Source organism: Chroicocephalus ridibundus, chromosome 4 (genome assembly GCF_963924245.1).
Source record: "Chroicocephalus ridibundus chromosome 4, bChrRid1.1, whole genome shotgun sequence".
Taxonomy (NCBI): domain Eukaryota; kingdom Metazoa; phylum Chordata; class Aves; order Charadriiformes; family Laridae; genus Chroicocephalus; species Chroicocephalus ridibundus.
In genome coordinates this window covers 20815932-20828745 of record NC_086287.1, presented here as the reverse complement: position 1 = coordinate 20828745, position 12814 = coordinate 20815932, and the positions used below count along the sequence as shown (strand labels likewise).

The 12814-nt window shown below is 52.8% G+C and overlaps 1 protein-coding gene across 4 annotated transcripts in view; it reads left to right on the top strand.

Moving 5' to 3' along the window:
* Positions 1-12814, top strand: part of RASSF7 (Ras association domain family member 7) — a 36611-nt gene that overhangs the window by 18111 nt on the left and 5686 nt on the right. For 2 of the 4 annotated variants that reach the window (XM_063333980.1, XM_063333977.1), the window contains exon 1: positions 10912-11048. The exons of the other annotated variants lie outside the window; for them this stretch is intronic. The gene's annotated coding sequence lies outside the window, so the exon portion shown is untranslated. Of the gene's footprint in view, positions 1-10911; positions 11049-12814 lie in introns of those variants that run through there. 4 annotated transcript variants of the gene reach the window in all.

Below are 12814 nucleotides of genomic sequence, written 5' to 3'. Positions count from 1 at the left end.
ACTCCGCTGGCAGGTTGTTTCGTAACTCCGCTCATGGCCCGCCGAGGGTGGGAGAACAAACTCCTCTCTCCCTGTTTGTTTTTTTTTTCCCTGCCCTGTGACAGCACTTTGGGATTGCACATTAAAAACCCAACTGCAGGTCAAAAAACCCCAAGGTGGGTTTGAGGGCGGTATTGCACGGAGGAAGGGGTCACAGCCACACGCCTCTCGCTCAAACAGAGCGGCTGCCTCCAGCACAGCCCATGGCACTCCCCTTGGGATGGCTGATTTTAGGAGAAATTAGGAAGAGGCAGGTGGAAACGGGTGAGAAATGATCCAAAGAGGCGAGATGGGAGCATTGGCTGCTCCTCGCAGTGAGCCAGGGCCGGCTCCCGGGGATGCCGGTGCTAACGGCGTTCCGGCGGGCCCTGGCTCGGAGCTCTGCCGAGACTTGCCAGGCAGGCGCGGAGCCCCGGGAACGTGTGGCAGCACGAACGACAGAGCTCGGCTGGCACACGGCAGGGTGCTGGATCTGGCCGGGATGGGACAGGGATGCTATGCGCACTGTCCGTTCACCTCACGGGGTAGTTGTGTGGGATCACGCTCCTCATGCAGCAAGAATTGCAGCTCCTCTTAGGGAGAAAAGAGCAAATTTTTGTGTGCACATGCTGCATCCGCAGTGGTTATGAGCGGGAAGCGTATCCAAATGCTGCTTGCCTTCTTTATCGGGTAGTGCTGGTGGTGTCCGCTCGGGAAGGGGCTGTGGGGAAGGGGGAATGCTCTTACCTTCTGCTGGTGCCACTGGAATGCCAGGAATCCTCCCGCATCCTGGTTATCTGCTGGGAGAGCCTGAGCACGGCGCCTGGCCTCCCTGTCGGCGTAGCTCCGCTGGCTTCCCCACACCCTCTTGAAAGAAATAGCACGGATATCAAGAAGCCCTGCAAGTGCATATGTCTTCCTAAAGCCTTTCTTCCACCTTTTCATGGAAAGGTGCGAGGCCGGGGACCGTGGCTTGCGGCGCCTGTGGGTGCCCGGCAGCTTTGAGCACTGTGGTTCCGGGGGGTCCTGGGCTTCAAAATGTCCTCGCAAGGGGATGCTGGTTGATCTGAAAATTAGAACTCTGCAAATGAGTGCGAGAGAGATGTGGGACTTAGCTCTACTCAGGGCTTGAAGGGGGAGACCTGAGCAACAGTCTGACCCTGAGATAACAAAACAACTTAAGATCTAAGTCTGATTTATTTTAAATTTTTTTAATTTTTTTTTTTCCACCCTTATGCTTACGAAAAGTGAGTTATGGCTATGCTCAGGCTCTTGGTGGCTTTGGATACCCGCAGGCCCCAGTGAGCGTGCTGGGGAGTTTGCCAGGCTTGACCGAACCCTTTGGCAGCGGGTGGTGGCTGAAGCGGTGCAGTGACGGCCGGTCTGAATCATCCCAGGGTGCTCCCTTCCCCGCTCTTTGAAATATGACTTGACCAAAAAAAGGTAGCATGGAGTGATTGCTGAAGATACAGGGATTTACTGCGCCCGGGCAAACAGAGGAGCTTCTGTGCTGAAGTATTTTGGGGACTGGATGTAAAATGAGGTTGGATGGGAGGTGGTCCTCTCTGGCAACGTATATGCTGTCCACCTCCATAGTGGAGACGTGTGTCATGGCTGCCTTCGCCGTCACCACGTGCTGCAGAGAAATATTGCCTGAATGCGTCTGCTTGGGACCCCAGAATGTCATCCCGTCCATGTTTTTCAGCACCTCTCTGCCCTGTCCCCTTTGTGTCTTCTGCTGTGGGAAAAATCTCCAGTGGTGTCTTGGAAGTCACCCAGCTGGCATTCTGCTGGCCCCCCGTGTGCTGGGGGAGGTGATGCTTTGGGACCAAATCCAGATAAGGGGTTGATCCTCCCTGGCTGGGAGGCCGTGGTGTGTGTGCCAAGGCTTTGCAGCGGAGTATTTCCTTGAGTTGTGCGATGCCGGGCGCTGTGGTGAGCTAGGAAGAAGTCCAGTTGCTGCTCGACGATGGGTTGCTCTGTGCCCGAGTCTAAATAAAGGCGTGAGGGACATCTTAAGCATTAGCTCTGCGTGTATGCGTTGTTTTTTAAGAGCATCTTTTTAAGGGATGTTTCTCGATCTGTCCCAACTTGTCTATGCCCTTGTAAACCTGTGTAGTCAAATTAAGGCATAAGCGTGTCTCCACGGAAGGTTTTTAACAAAATCCTATTATTGTAAATGATTGCTAACAATTTTATGTCCTTCCATTTTTCAGATGCCAAGTTCATGAGCTTCTAAAAGCAGCTGATTATCTGGCTCTTTGTGGACTGGAGTCAGTGCTTTCTTGAGGGCTGGGGTGCTTCCAGCTGCCCTGGGCTAGTCATCTAGAATAACTTGTTGCTTCAAAAAAAAAAAAAAAAAAAAAAATCCAAACCCGCAACACGTCTTACCTGAAGACATGGGTGGATCAGCCCTGAGCTGGAAACTTCGGGGCGGTTGAGCACTGCCTGAATTTGGGAAGGCTTCCTCTGCTGCTCCGTAACCCTGCTGCAGCACAGGACCTGCCGGAGCTCTTGGTGTTAGGAGCTGCACGCTCAAACCTCCCGCTGTGCCCCCAAGATGCCTCCTGCAGTCCTGGGAGGACTGGTGATGGGATGCCGCAATACTCTCAGCAGCATTTTGGGGTCCAGCATCTCTCATGGAGGTCCCCCATGATGTTAGACCTAGCCCTGTGCTCCTGAGCACGGGGACTTTGGAGGCACCTGTAGCATCCTATGGGAGGGTGGCTGGGTCAGCAGAGAAGTCTGGCGAGCGGCAGCCTCTCCTTTGCTCCCTGCTTTTCCTGCCAGCCCTAGGAAGCCTTTGGCAAGGGGTGGGAGCACCCAGCTGGTGGTGTGAAGCTGTCCAGGGAGGGCATTTTTTACAGTTCTTGCTGGTTTAATGATTCCTGCTGGGAATATTGTTTTCCCCAGGAGGCGCGAGCGCGCAGCAGGGAGCTGGTCTCTGCCTCTGGATGCTTGCCTGGGGCGGCTGGTGGTGCGCAGGGGGTTGGATAACACCACAGACATATCTAGATAAGAATAAAGATGGGTTGGGTTGGTTTTTTTGGAGGCTTCGTGGTTGCTGTTTTCACTTGCTGGCTTTTATTTGTTTTCTTTTCCAAGTTCTGGCAGTGTTTGGAGGTGGCAGTGCTCCTTTCTCCAAAGAGCCAAACGTGCTCGCGGTGGGAAGGCTGGGTGGGCTGGGCGGTGGGCTTTTACCTCTTTGCATGTCGTGATCAGGGCTGGCTGGTTCCTGTGACATGAACCCACGCTGCTTGTCTGAGGGACAACTTGAGCTGAATTAACTGTCAAAAAGCACCTTGTGGTCTCTCTGGGCTGTTGACCAGTATTCCCAGGTGTTTGCTCAATGGTTTGTGCCTGCAGAAGGTCAGGGGTTTCCCAGGCTTGCTCCAAGGAAGTCTTTCATTCCTTTCCTCCCTTGTCTTGATTTCTCTGGGACAGGGCTTTCTCAGGGCAGCTTGTCAAGTCCTCAGGGTCCCATCCCAAAGGGGTGGCTCTGCGAGGCTTTCCCGGGGCTGACCCAGCCCAGGCACCAGGATGTACCGTGTCATACCTGGTCCAAGGTATTCCCACCTGCTTCACCATCAATCAGTGGGGAAGAAAGCTGTATCTGCACAGGGATTTGCACCACGGAAAGGATTCCTGTAGGGTTTTGGTTTGCGGGTTGTTTTTTTTTTTTTAAAAAAAAAGTCCTCTTCTATTGCTCTTTCTAGTCTTTTAAAAATCTTACAAACTCAGTATCTTAGGTTGTGAAAGGATGTTTGCTCTCCCGCTCAGACAGGGAAATATCCCTGGGACCTGGGAGTGAATGCGCTAGAAACAACATTGCTTTTTATCTTTGGGACGCTGCACGTCAAGGAGTAGTTGTCCCTCAAACCTACTTTGCCTCAAATAATTTTTGGGGTGTTTTAACGTGGTTTGAGGATTGCCTAGGCTGCGATAATGGACGTGGTACTGTCTCCTTTGAATTAGTTTGGGTTTCTTCATGACCTGCTGGGAGTATAAGGAAGTCGGGTAGGGGATTCAAAAGGCTGAGTTGCCCCAAAGCGACCCCAAGTTGAGCATGAGTTGCATGAGGATTAAGCTCCTAAATGATTTTGAAAAACCAAGATTTTTTTGTTGCATTTTTTGGAGCCCTTTGCTGGCATTGAAACCCTTTCAGCCAGAGGTTTGCCACCTCCCAGGGAGGCAGTTTCAGGGATTAAATTTGGTCATGCAGCCGTGATCTCCATCACCTGTTGAAGGACAGTGACTGGTTCCCCCTGATGGATGGCCCCTTGTGTTTTAGTGCCAGATAGGGGATTGGGTTGCCTCTCAGGAGATGTGCCTCCATTTTAGTGCTTTAAAGAGCTTATTATCTCCGGGTGGGTTCAGGCGGGGATTGATAACACCTCTGCCTAATTAATCATGTGCCAGGTAGCATGAAAACAGAGACTTCTGAAATACCCAAGTGTCTTATCAAAGGTTTCAGCTTGGATTAGTTCTGGGTCTCTTGTTTATTTGACTCTGTCTCTGTATGTGTGTGAGAGAAAGAAAAGAGCGGTTTTTAGCTCTCGGCAAATGGTCATTAAAGGCCTTTTTAATCCTACAAAGTTATAAATAAATATCCCTGGCAGCATGCACCTGCATATTCATCAGTGCATCGCATCCTCTCCTCCAGAGACCCAGCAGTGTGTCCTTGGCGTGTGGCCGCTTTCCGAAGCAGGGTAGGAAACTGTGAGTTATTCTGGAAATGGAAAATAAAATCTGGAAGGTTTATTCCTGGTTTTGCATTTGCTAATTTGTTAATTGCCCTCTCCCCTAGGATGAGAACTGGAGTGGAAAGAGGATTGCTGGTGGCTCTTCTGAAGGAGGCCTGAAGGCAGGTTGGGGGAGAGTATTTGTAGGTCATCTGGCTTTTTCATGTCCCTGGTCCTAGTCAGAGGAGAGGTGCAGAGCCTGAATTTTTCTGTAATCCTATGGAAATGAAATCCTTGATTGCTTTGAGATGAGACGGGGAGAGTGGTGGGTCACTGCCTGTGTCCACTTGCCGTGTATGTTGCCAAGGTGAATCTCGTCCTCTGGGCTGGACTGGGCAAGCACCACGAGGAAGCTGCCCTTTGAGGCTCATTTCTGGCTCTTCTGGAGGTATTGGGAGAAAGAGCTCGTTGGTTGGATTTTCCCCATTTTGGTCTCACCCTTGGGGAGGAGAAATGGAAATTTGGAGGAAACTGAGACACTTCTCTTCTTTGGCTGGGGAGGAGAAAGCAAGTTCTTTTGGTACTTTGGAGTATTTCCAAGGCTTGAACGGGCTTTTGGGTCTCCAGGTTTGCAGCATTCTTCCTGCGTCCCAATGTGATGGGAAATATAAGCTGTTTTCTGGCTTGGGGAATGGGCTGTGTGTAGTAATGGGGGAATACTCACAAATTGCATCATGCTTTCAGTCGTGACCACTGTGGAAGATGAACGCAGCAGAGGTGCTGTACCTGCTGGCCTACGCGTGCCAGGGTTGTATTTGCATGTGGATGGTCTGGCAAATACCCCTCGGATTCTGGCTTTTAAGAGCTGGATTGTGAGTCATCCCCTGAAGACGATGGGACGGGCGTTTGGGCATCCCGGAGCTGCTGCACTGGGGCTCGCAGCTGGGCAGCGGCTGCAGGTACAGCGGTGCCTCGATAGCTAAAGAGCAAGCACCATGTTTTTTGTATTAAAAATAAAGGCAATAGTGTTAGGGGGAAATTGAGGGGCGGACTCAACCCTGCAAAGGTTTTCAAGTCCAACCCCAAATCCTCAAGGCTGATCTAGGTCAGCCTGAAGCCCAAAGGTACCTAGACCCAGCCTTGCCCCTGTGCTGGGAGCTGGACACCTAAATACTTCCCCAGCTCCTCCTGGGCTTGGCGTCCGGGCAGGTTCAATTGCAGGAGAGAAAAAAGGAGCGTGGCAGTGCAAGAGCCTTTCCTCTTTCCCCTCTAATCTGCATGTTGTTGCTAATTTTGCTTCGCCCCCTTGAGAAGAAACTATGAATTGACTCTCAGCTGCTTTCATGAAGTCACTCTTTGCTCTGGGGTTGATGGTAATGGTTACAGCAATAGCTGCTAATGTTTTCCCTTGCAAGCCTTCATCTTTATGGCAGATTTTACTAGCCAGCCTTGCCAGCTCTTCTACCCCTGTGGACGGCAACTATTAGTGCTGCAAGGGAGAAATACGATGCATTAAGGTGAGAAAGGTGATCCTTCCCCTTCCAGGCAGAAATGCTGTAACGTGAGTGTGTGCAGTAGGTGGAGGGTGGGGTTTTTTTTTTTTTTGCTGCTTTTAATTTATAATGAGTTTTTTGTTGGTTGCTCATCTGTGGAGTGGACTGGCTAGTAAACATCCCTGAAATGTCATTGCTGCCTATGATCCTTGATGTTTCAACACAGCTCTCAACGCTGGCCTGCAATGGCCACAAATCTTGACTTGTTTAAGAAGCGGACAAAAGTTCCCCAGCTCCTTCCCAGTGCTGTTTCTGAAGCCTTCATATGGGTCTGATGCTGTAGCAGACCCAAAAGCTTGGGTGAAAGAAACACAGAGAAATCCCCACAGGTGGAGCCAGGATAGGGTAAGCTTCTTCCACGTCGGCCAGGGCATGAGCCTCCCTGCCCTAAATCCCTGCCGAAGGCCATCACCCCAAGGCCCATCCCCATTCCATGTCTCAGCCCTGGGCAGAATTTGTCCCTGGCTCTTCCCACCCTGCTCAGCATCCCCCAGCCTCAATGGTACACCCCAGGCATGTTAGTCTGGGTCTGTAATTTTGGGGAGGAAGTGGAGGAGAAAATCCCCAAGCCTCTCTTTTGCTCTTAATAGGGGGTTGCTGTCGTGGTGCTTATGGCTCTCCAGAAGTCTGTCTCTTTGGTCAGTTCCTGCAAGATCCTAATGTGTAGGACATACATTGGGGGTGCCGGGGGACTTCAGCGGTGGTCTGTGGCTTCAGGTTCAAGTGTTGCTTCCGCTCTTGAGTGATGCAAGTGCCACGGGGCTTAGTTTTTTGGTCTTGGTCCTTTGATCCCCTTTGGGTGCAAAAAGCCCTTGAAATGTGGATGTAACTTCTGTAGATGCTGAGTGTGTGTTAATGCATCCTAAGATGCCCCCAGCAGAAGCCACTTGCTATCGAAGCGCGATGCAGTCTGGCGGCGCACGTGGGCTGGGATCAGCCGCCCATCTCTGGTAAAGCTGCACCTTCAGGGTACGTTTGCAGTGGTTATCCCTGTCCCCAACTGGGGCTTCTCCAGCTGAAGGAGGAGAAAAAAGTGGAGTCTGCAAAGCCCTTGTGTGGTTTTGAAATTAGTGATTTCATTAATTTGTTGATTTTTAGGGCTTGCTCTCAGGCGTGCCATGGCAGAGCAGGGAACTGGACAGGGCATGATGGGTGGACCAAGGATGCAGGAACTATTATGGCCACCCCTAAATAAGCAGCTTGGGTGTGAATTAGAGCCCTGTGCCTGCTGTTTCCTTGCTGCTGGGCGCTTGTGGCCACCTTGCGTAAGAGCTTGTGGCTTTGATAGACCTGAGGGGTGAGTAACGCTTGCACGCCTTCCCTGTGTCTGCAGAAGGATGAAGAGCTGCCTCTCTGGGCTGTGACTGCTCAGGTAGGACTCGTTTGTCACCTCTTGAGCTCATTTAACCCTGTCAGCTATTTGTGCCAGGATGAAGTAACGCATTTGCTGCCCCAGGCTGGAGCCCTGTGCCTCTGTCCTGCCTGCATCCTGCTGGCTCCCACGCTGCAGGAGAGAGTGATGACCTCTTTGGTAGGTGGCCCGCTTGGCTGCTTTGCACCAAGCCAGGAGGTGGTGTCCCTTCAGGATCCCAGGGTCAGTATCCTCAGGACGGTCACGGCACCGTGGAAAGGTCCTGCACCGTGTGGCTACAGGCAGGGCTTTGCCTGGCTCTCCCTGCTGCAGTGCAGTGACCATTGGTGGTTGCCAGAGGCTGCTGCACAGACAACTCATTCAGAGCCATGGATGATCATCCCTACCTAGCATGGGACCTGCCAGCCCAGGAAAAGCCATGGCATCAAGTGTTGCCATGGCTGATCTCCTCCCAGCTGTGGACCTGCCAGCATCGTCAACCCTTGGCCACAGTCTCAACCTTTGACTGCGGCATCACCTTCTGGTCTGGGATGGACATGGCGTGGGAAGCCCCGCAGAGCTGCTCTATACCTGCAACACCCCAGCCGAGGGCAGGTGATGCCACCCCAAAAGAGGGACTTGAGGCAGGAGGACACTGTTGATGGACTGGAGGGGAGCCTAGACTACAGCCTGTCCCCTCCAACCTGCTGCAGGATGAGAGCCATCAGGAGGCTTTGGTTCCTTGTGGGTGACCTGTGTTGGGTCACCTCTCCACACCTGAGTAACAGGGAGGCTTTTGCCCAACCAGGGGGTTTCAGCACGTGGGCAAGTACCATCTCTTTGTGGGCAAGTACCATCTCTTCCCTTCGGTGCCCAGGAGCTGTGCTGGGTGCTTTGGGCAGGGAGGGACCTCAGGAAGCATTAAATAGCTGCTGGATGCGTCACCACAGCAGCTCATCCAGGGCGGTGAGTCACGGCCAGCCTGCCAGCGCTCTGGCATGCAGGATGGCGGCACGGGGCCACTCCTCCTCTCCCCTCACCACTTGCTGTTTACTCACGTATTGGGTTGGTTTTGGGTTTTTTCACTTGAGTGTCTGCACGCAGCTGGGATGAGCATCCCCCCCAGGAGAGGGGTGAGAGGGTCAGGTTCGGTTTAGAGGGGGAATAAAATGACCAGGAGTACCCCAGCATCCACCTGGAGCACATCCAAAAGGATGCAGAGCTGCCGATTCCATTGACACCTTGGTCCTTGGATGGTGGGCTCGTCACAGCCTGCTCTCAAGTACAAATACATCTTTATTTACTAATTATGAGTCTTTATAACTCTACCCCCAGCCCAAACCCTGACCTGAAAGGCTAGTCTTCTGGCTTTTTGCCATTTTCATTAGGCTTACTGGGGAGCTCTCCCTGTGCCACTGCTCTGCCCGCCTGGCCCTGGACCCAGCTCTCTGCCAGGGGGTGGACATAGCAGGGGAGGAGACTAAACCCCCCAAAATGGGTGAAGGCACCATGCTGGTGGGGTGCTCAGCTCGAAAGCTTCATGCTGGTCCCAGGAGGGTGCTCGTTAGGAGCTCTGGTAGAGGCGTTTGGGATGCAGCGGGGTTTGAGATGCAGCTGGCCTTGCTGTCAAGTGCAAAATTGGTGTGATTTTCCTAACTGGGTATTTTGTTCTTTCTTGTGTGTGGCAAAATGTGGGAGAAAGGCACTTGCAAAGTGTTTGCCGTCCTTGGCTGGAAGGTGCTGTGTCAGCTTCTGAGAGCCCCTGTGGGGGACACAGGGGCGTCCTTGCAAATCGGTGGTGGTCCTCGCTTTTGTAAAGAGGGTGGCTGGCTGCTTTTCTTGGCTGGCCATGTATTATTTCAGGTCCAGGGATGTCACCCAACCCTTGCGAGTCCTGGCAGCCATCAGGACGATGGTTTGCAGGAGCTGTGCAAAACATGCATCCTCCTGCACCTGCAGAAATGCCCCTTCATCTCCTCTTCCTTTAGCCCGACAGCTTCAGGGAGGCTGGGAGACGGCAATGCCAGGAAACAAAATAAAGCTGCAGGATCTGAGGCTGTTAATTTAAAAAAAAAAAAAAAAAATTTTTTTTTTTTAATGTCAGCATTTGAAATTCCAACTCCCAGTTAGGAAATTTGTTGAAGTCGTGGTATGAATCATCCCTACCCTCAATTTTAGGACCCATCTCATGGGGAAGGGAGCAGAAAATTAGTCACTTTGTTAATCTGCTTCCAATAAAAGTGATTTGGAAATCCATAGCAGGGGGGAGAAGGGACATAAGAATAAAATGAGAGTGGTTTTGGGGAGTGGCTGTTGTGTGTCCCGGTCCCTGCAGCCACCTGCTCCCTTCCCTGGGCTGTTTTTGGGGCTCAGCAGCTGCCGGCGGTTCTGGTTCATGATCAAAGTGACCTCCGAGGGCAAACACAAACAGAGGCAGCTGGAAACCGGCCTCCTGCTGAGGAGCACTTCTTCCTGAACAAAAGTACTTCTTGCCCCCCCCCCCCCCAAAAAAAAAGACTTTTTCGATACCTGGTGGTGTAACAAAGGCAGCCAGTAACTGAAGCAGGGGGTTGGCAGTGAAGCTTGGGGAGAGAGGGGGTCATATCTGTGAGTGGTGCAATGAGACCACCCTCAGCTGCTGATTTTTTAGGAGTGATGTTAAGAGCTACAGCGGAGGCGATGCTGGGGACAAGGTGGAGATTTGGAGGTTTCTTGCCCAGTGGGGTTTTTTTTGAACCAGGGTGCTGCTGGCACGCTGGGATATTGGGGATGAGATGCTGCCTGTGGGCTGTGATGTTGCCCCCCCCCCCCCAAGCAGGCACTGGGGGTTGTGAGAAGCGTTGCTGTTCCCCCCCGCTACACAAGATGAGAATGAGCTGCCTTCATCCTGTCAGCTCCTCCATGAGCCCAGGGCTTTGGGGGAAGAAGGGCAGCCAGGCTGGTTTTGGGTGGGCTGGGGGAGCTGACCCTGCCCTGGGAAGGGGCGAGGAGGGAGCAGCCCCCGGCCCTATTTACCACCCCCTTGTAAGGGGGAAGGTAACATCCCATATCCATCAATGAGCTGGGGATGGCCCCCCCAAAAAACCCCAGGGGTTATGGCGAGAGATCGGTTAATGGGGACCCCCTGCGCTTGCAAGGATTTATGGAAATGGTGATAAAACCAACTGGATTTTGGGGTGTGTGGGGGATGCAGCGGGGAGGGATGTGCTGGCTGCATTTTGGGGTGGGTTTCCCCCATATCAGGGAGAAAAGCCGGCTGCCACCACTCCCAGTTTTTTGGCAGTGGCGCGCGGCGCACTGGTGGCTGGTAAATGATTGCTGAGGCGGGGACGGGACTTGGTGCCGGGTTTGAACCCGGACGGCTGCCGTGGGGCTGCCGTGCCAGACGCCATCTCGCTCCCGAACCCGGCAGCGTTCCGCAACCACTGGATTCTTTGGGGCAAGGTGAGGCGGTGCGACGCGACTCAACCGGCTGCGTTATTTTATTATTTTTTTTCTTATTTATTTTAAGCTCCTGGCCTCCCCGTGGGGTCGGGGCAGGGGAAGCTGGGTTCGATGCTAGCGGGGCCCCTGGCTGGGGTGGCGGCAGTGGTCCCCCAAGATGTATTGCCACCACAAATTTAGCATTAGGGTGCCGTGGTGCGGGGCGCAGGGGGGGAGGACGACAGGGACAGTGGCTTCGGGGTGAGCTGGGTGGTGCCACGGCGGCGCCTGGACTTTGCTCCGCGCCGGGGGACGGTTGCAGCCTTGAATCCACAGCGCTGGGGGGGAGTGGTGCCAAAACCCAGCTTTGACATGAAATCGGGCTAAACATTGCAAATTTTAGTAGTTTCGGGCTCGCAGGGAGGTGAGCCGAGCCCAAGGTGCCCTTTATCCCCACCGGTTTTCCCCGGCTGCCCAGCCAAGGCAAACATGAGCTCAGCGCCAAGGTATTTGTGGCGGCCGCTCCATGCCCACGTTCTGTGCCCACGTTTCGGAGTTGGGCAGGGGGGTGGCACTGATGGGACCTGGCACCCGCAGGGAACGGCCTCGCCAAGCCGTGTCTTCCCTGATTTCTTCTTGCCTTTCCTACACCATGGCTAAAATCCTGTGTCGCCGGAGGTGGGACCCTCTGAGCCCTCCCTTTGATTATTCAAGCAGGCAACAAAAAATAAGCAAGAAGCGGTGTTTAACCTGAGGTTGAGCTTTCCCGCAGCCTGGCTGCAAACCTGGGAGAGCTGGAGATGAGGGATGGCGACGCTGAGACTAGCTGGGTTAGGTTGGGAAAGCGGTTTGGGACCCTCTGGATGGAGGGACCAGACATTTCCTATTTATGTTCCTCTGCCCAGGGCTTTCAGACAAGCCTGATGCTAGAAAAAACAGTCTTATGGGAGGGGGGGGGGGAAGAGACATCTTTGTTTGCACCATGTTTGAAAACACCATAAGCTCAAATATTTGAGTTCTTTACAGCTTGTGCCTAATTTTTTTTAATTTTTTTTTTTTTTTTTAAGACTGTCGCAGTTGTTGAGCTGCTGGAAGAGGCAAGAGCTGGGTGCACCTGGGCTAATGGGTGTTGTTTTAGTGCAGGAGAAATAGCCGCCAGGTGGGAGTCGAGCTGGGCCCCCATGTTGGGCAGAGGATGCCCCGGGAGCCCGGGCTTTGCTGTGGGTGTTCGTGCCTGGCTCCCCCTTCCAAACCCTGCCTTTTGTCATGTTTTGTGGAGAAAGAGTCTTGTCTTTAATTTCTTAATCCCTCTCTGATAAATTGAGATGGAGGTAAATAAATTAAAATGTGCATTATCTGCACCTTTTCTCAGTATCCCCCTGCGAAGGTGGGCAGCCAGTGGTTTCTCTGCCTTTTCCAATGTTGTTTGGAAAAACCCCCGGTGCCGCGCTGCCAAATTGTCAGAGAAATCGCAGTGACAGTCCAGCAACCCCATTAAAAGCCGTGCTCTCAGCAGAAATAACCTGTGCCTCTTCTTCGGGGCACCATGCTGGTACACAAACCCCATCATTTCCCACCATGAGAAGATTTGGACCTACAGCCCAGATATGGGGGGGGGGAGGGAAGTTTGGTGGTTTTTTTTCTCTCCAAATGAACATCAATGTTTTAATGATATCAACAAAAATGCAATCTGTGTGCAGGGAGAGAGCGCGAGCCGCAGAGATGGATGGAGGGCAGCAGTGAGCAACTGCTTGGTCTGGGATGCACCTTACGAGATGCTGGCATTA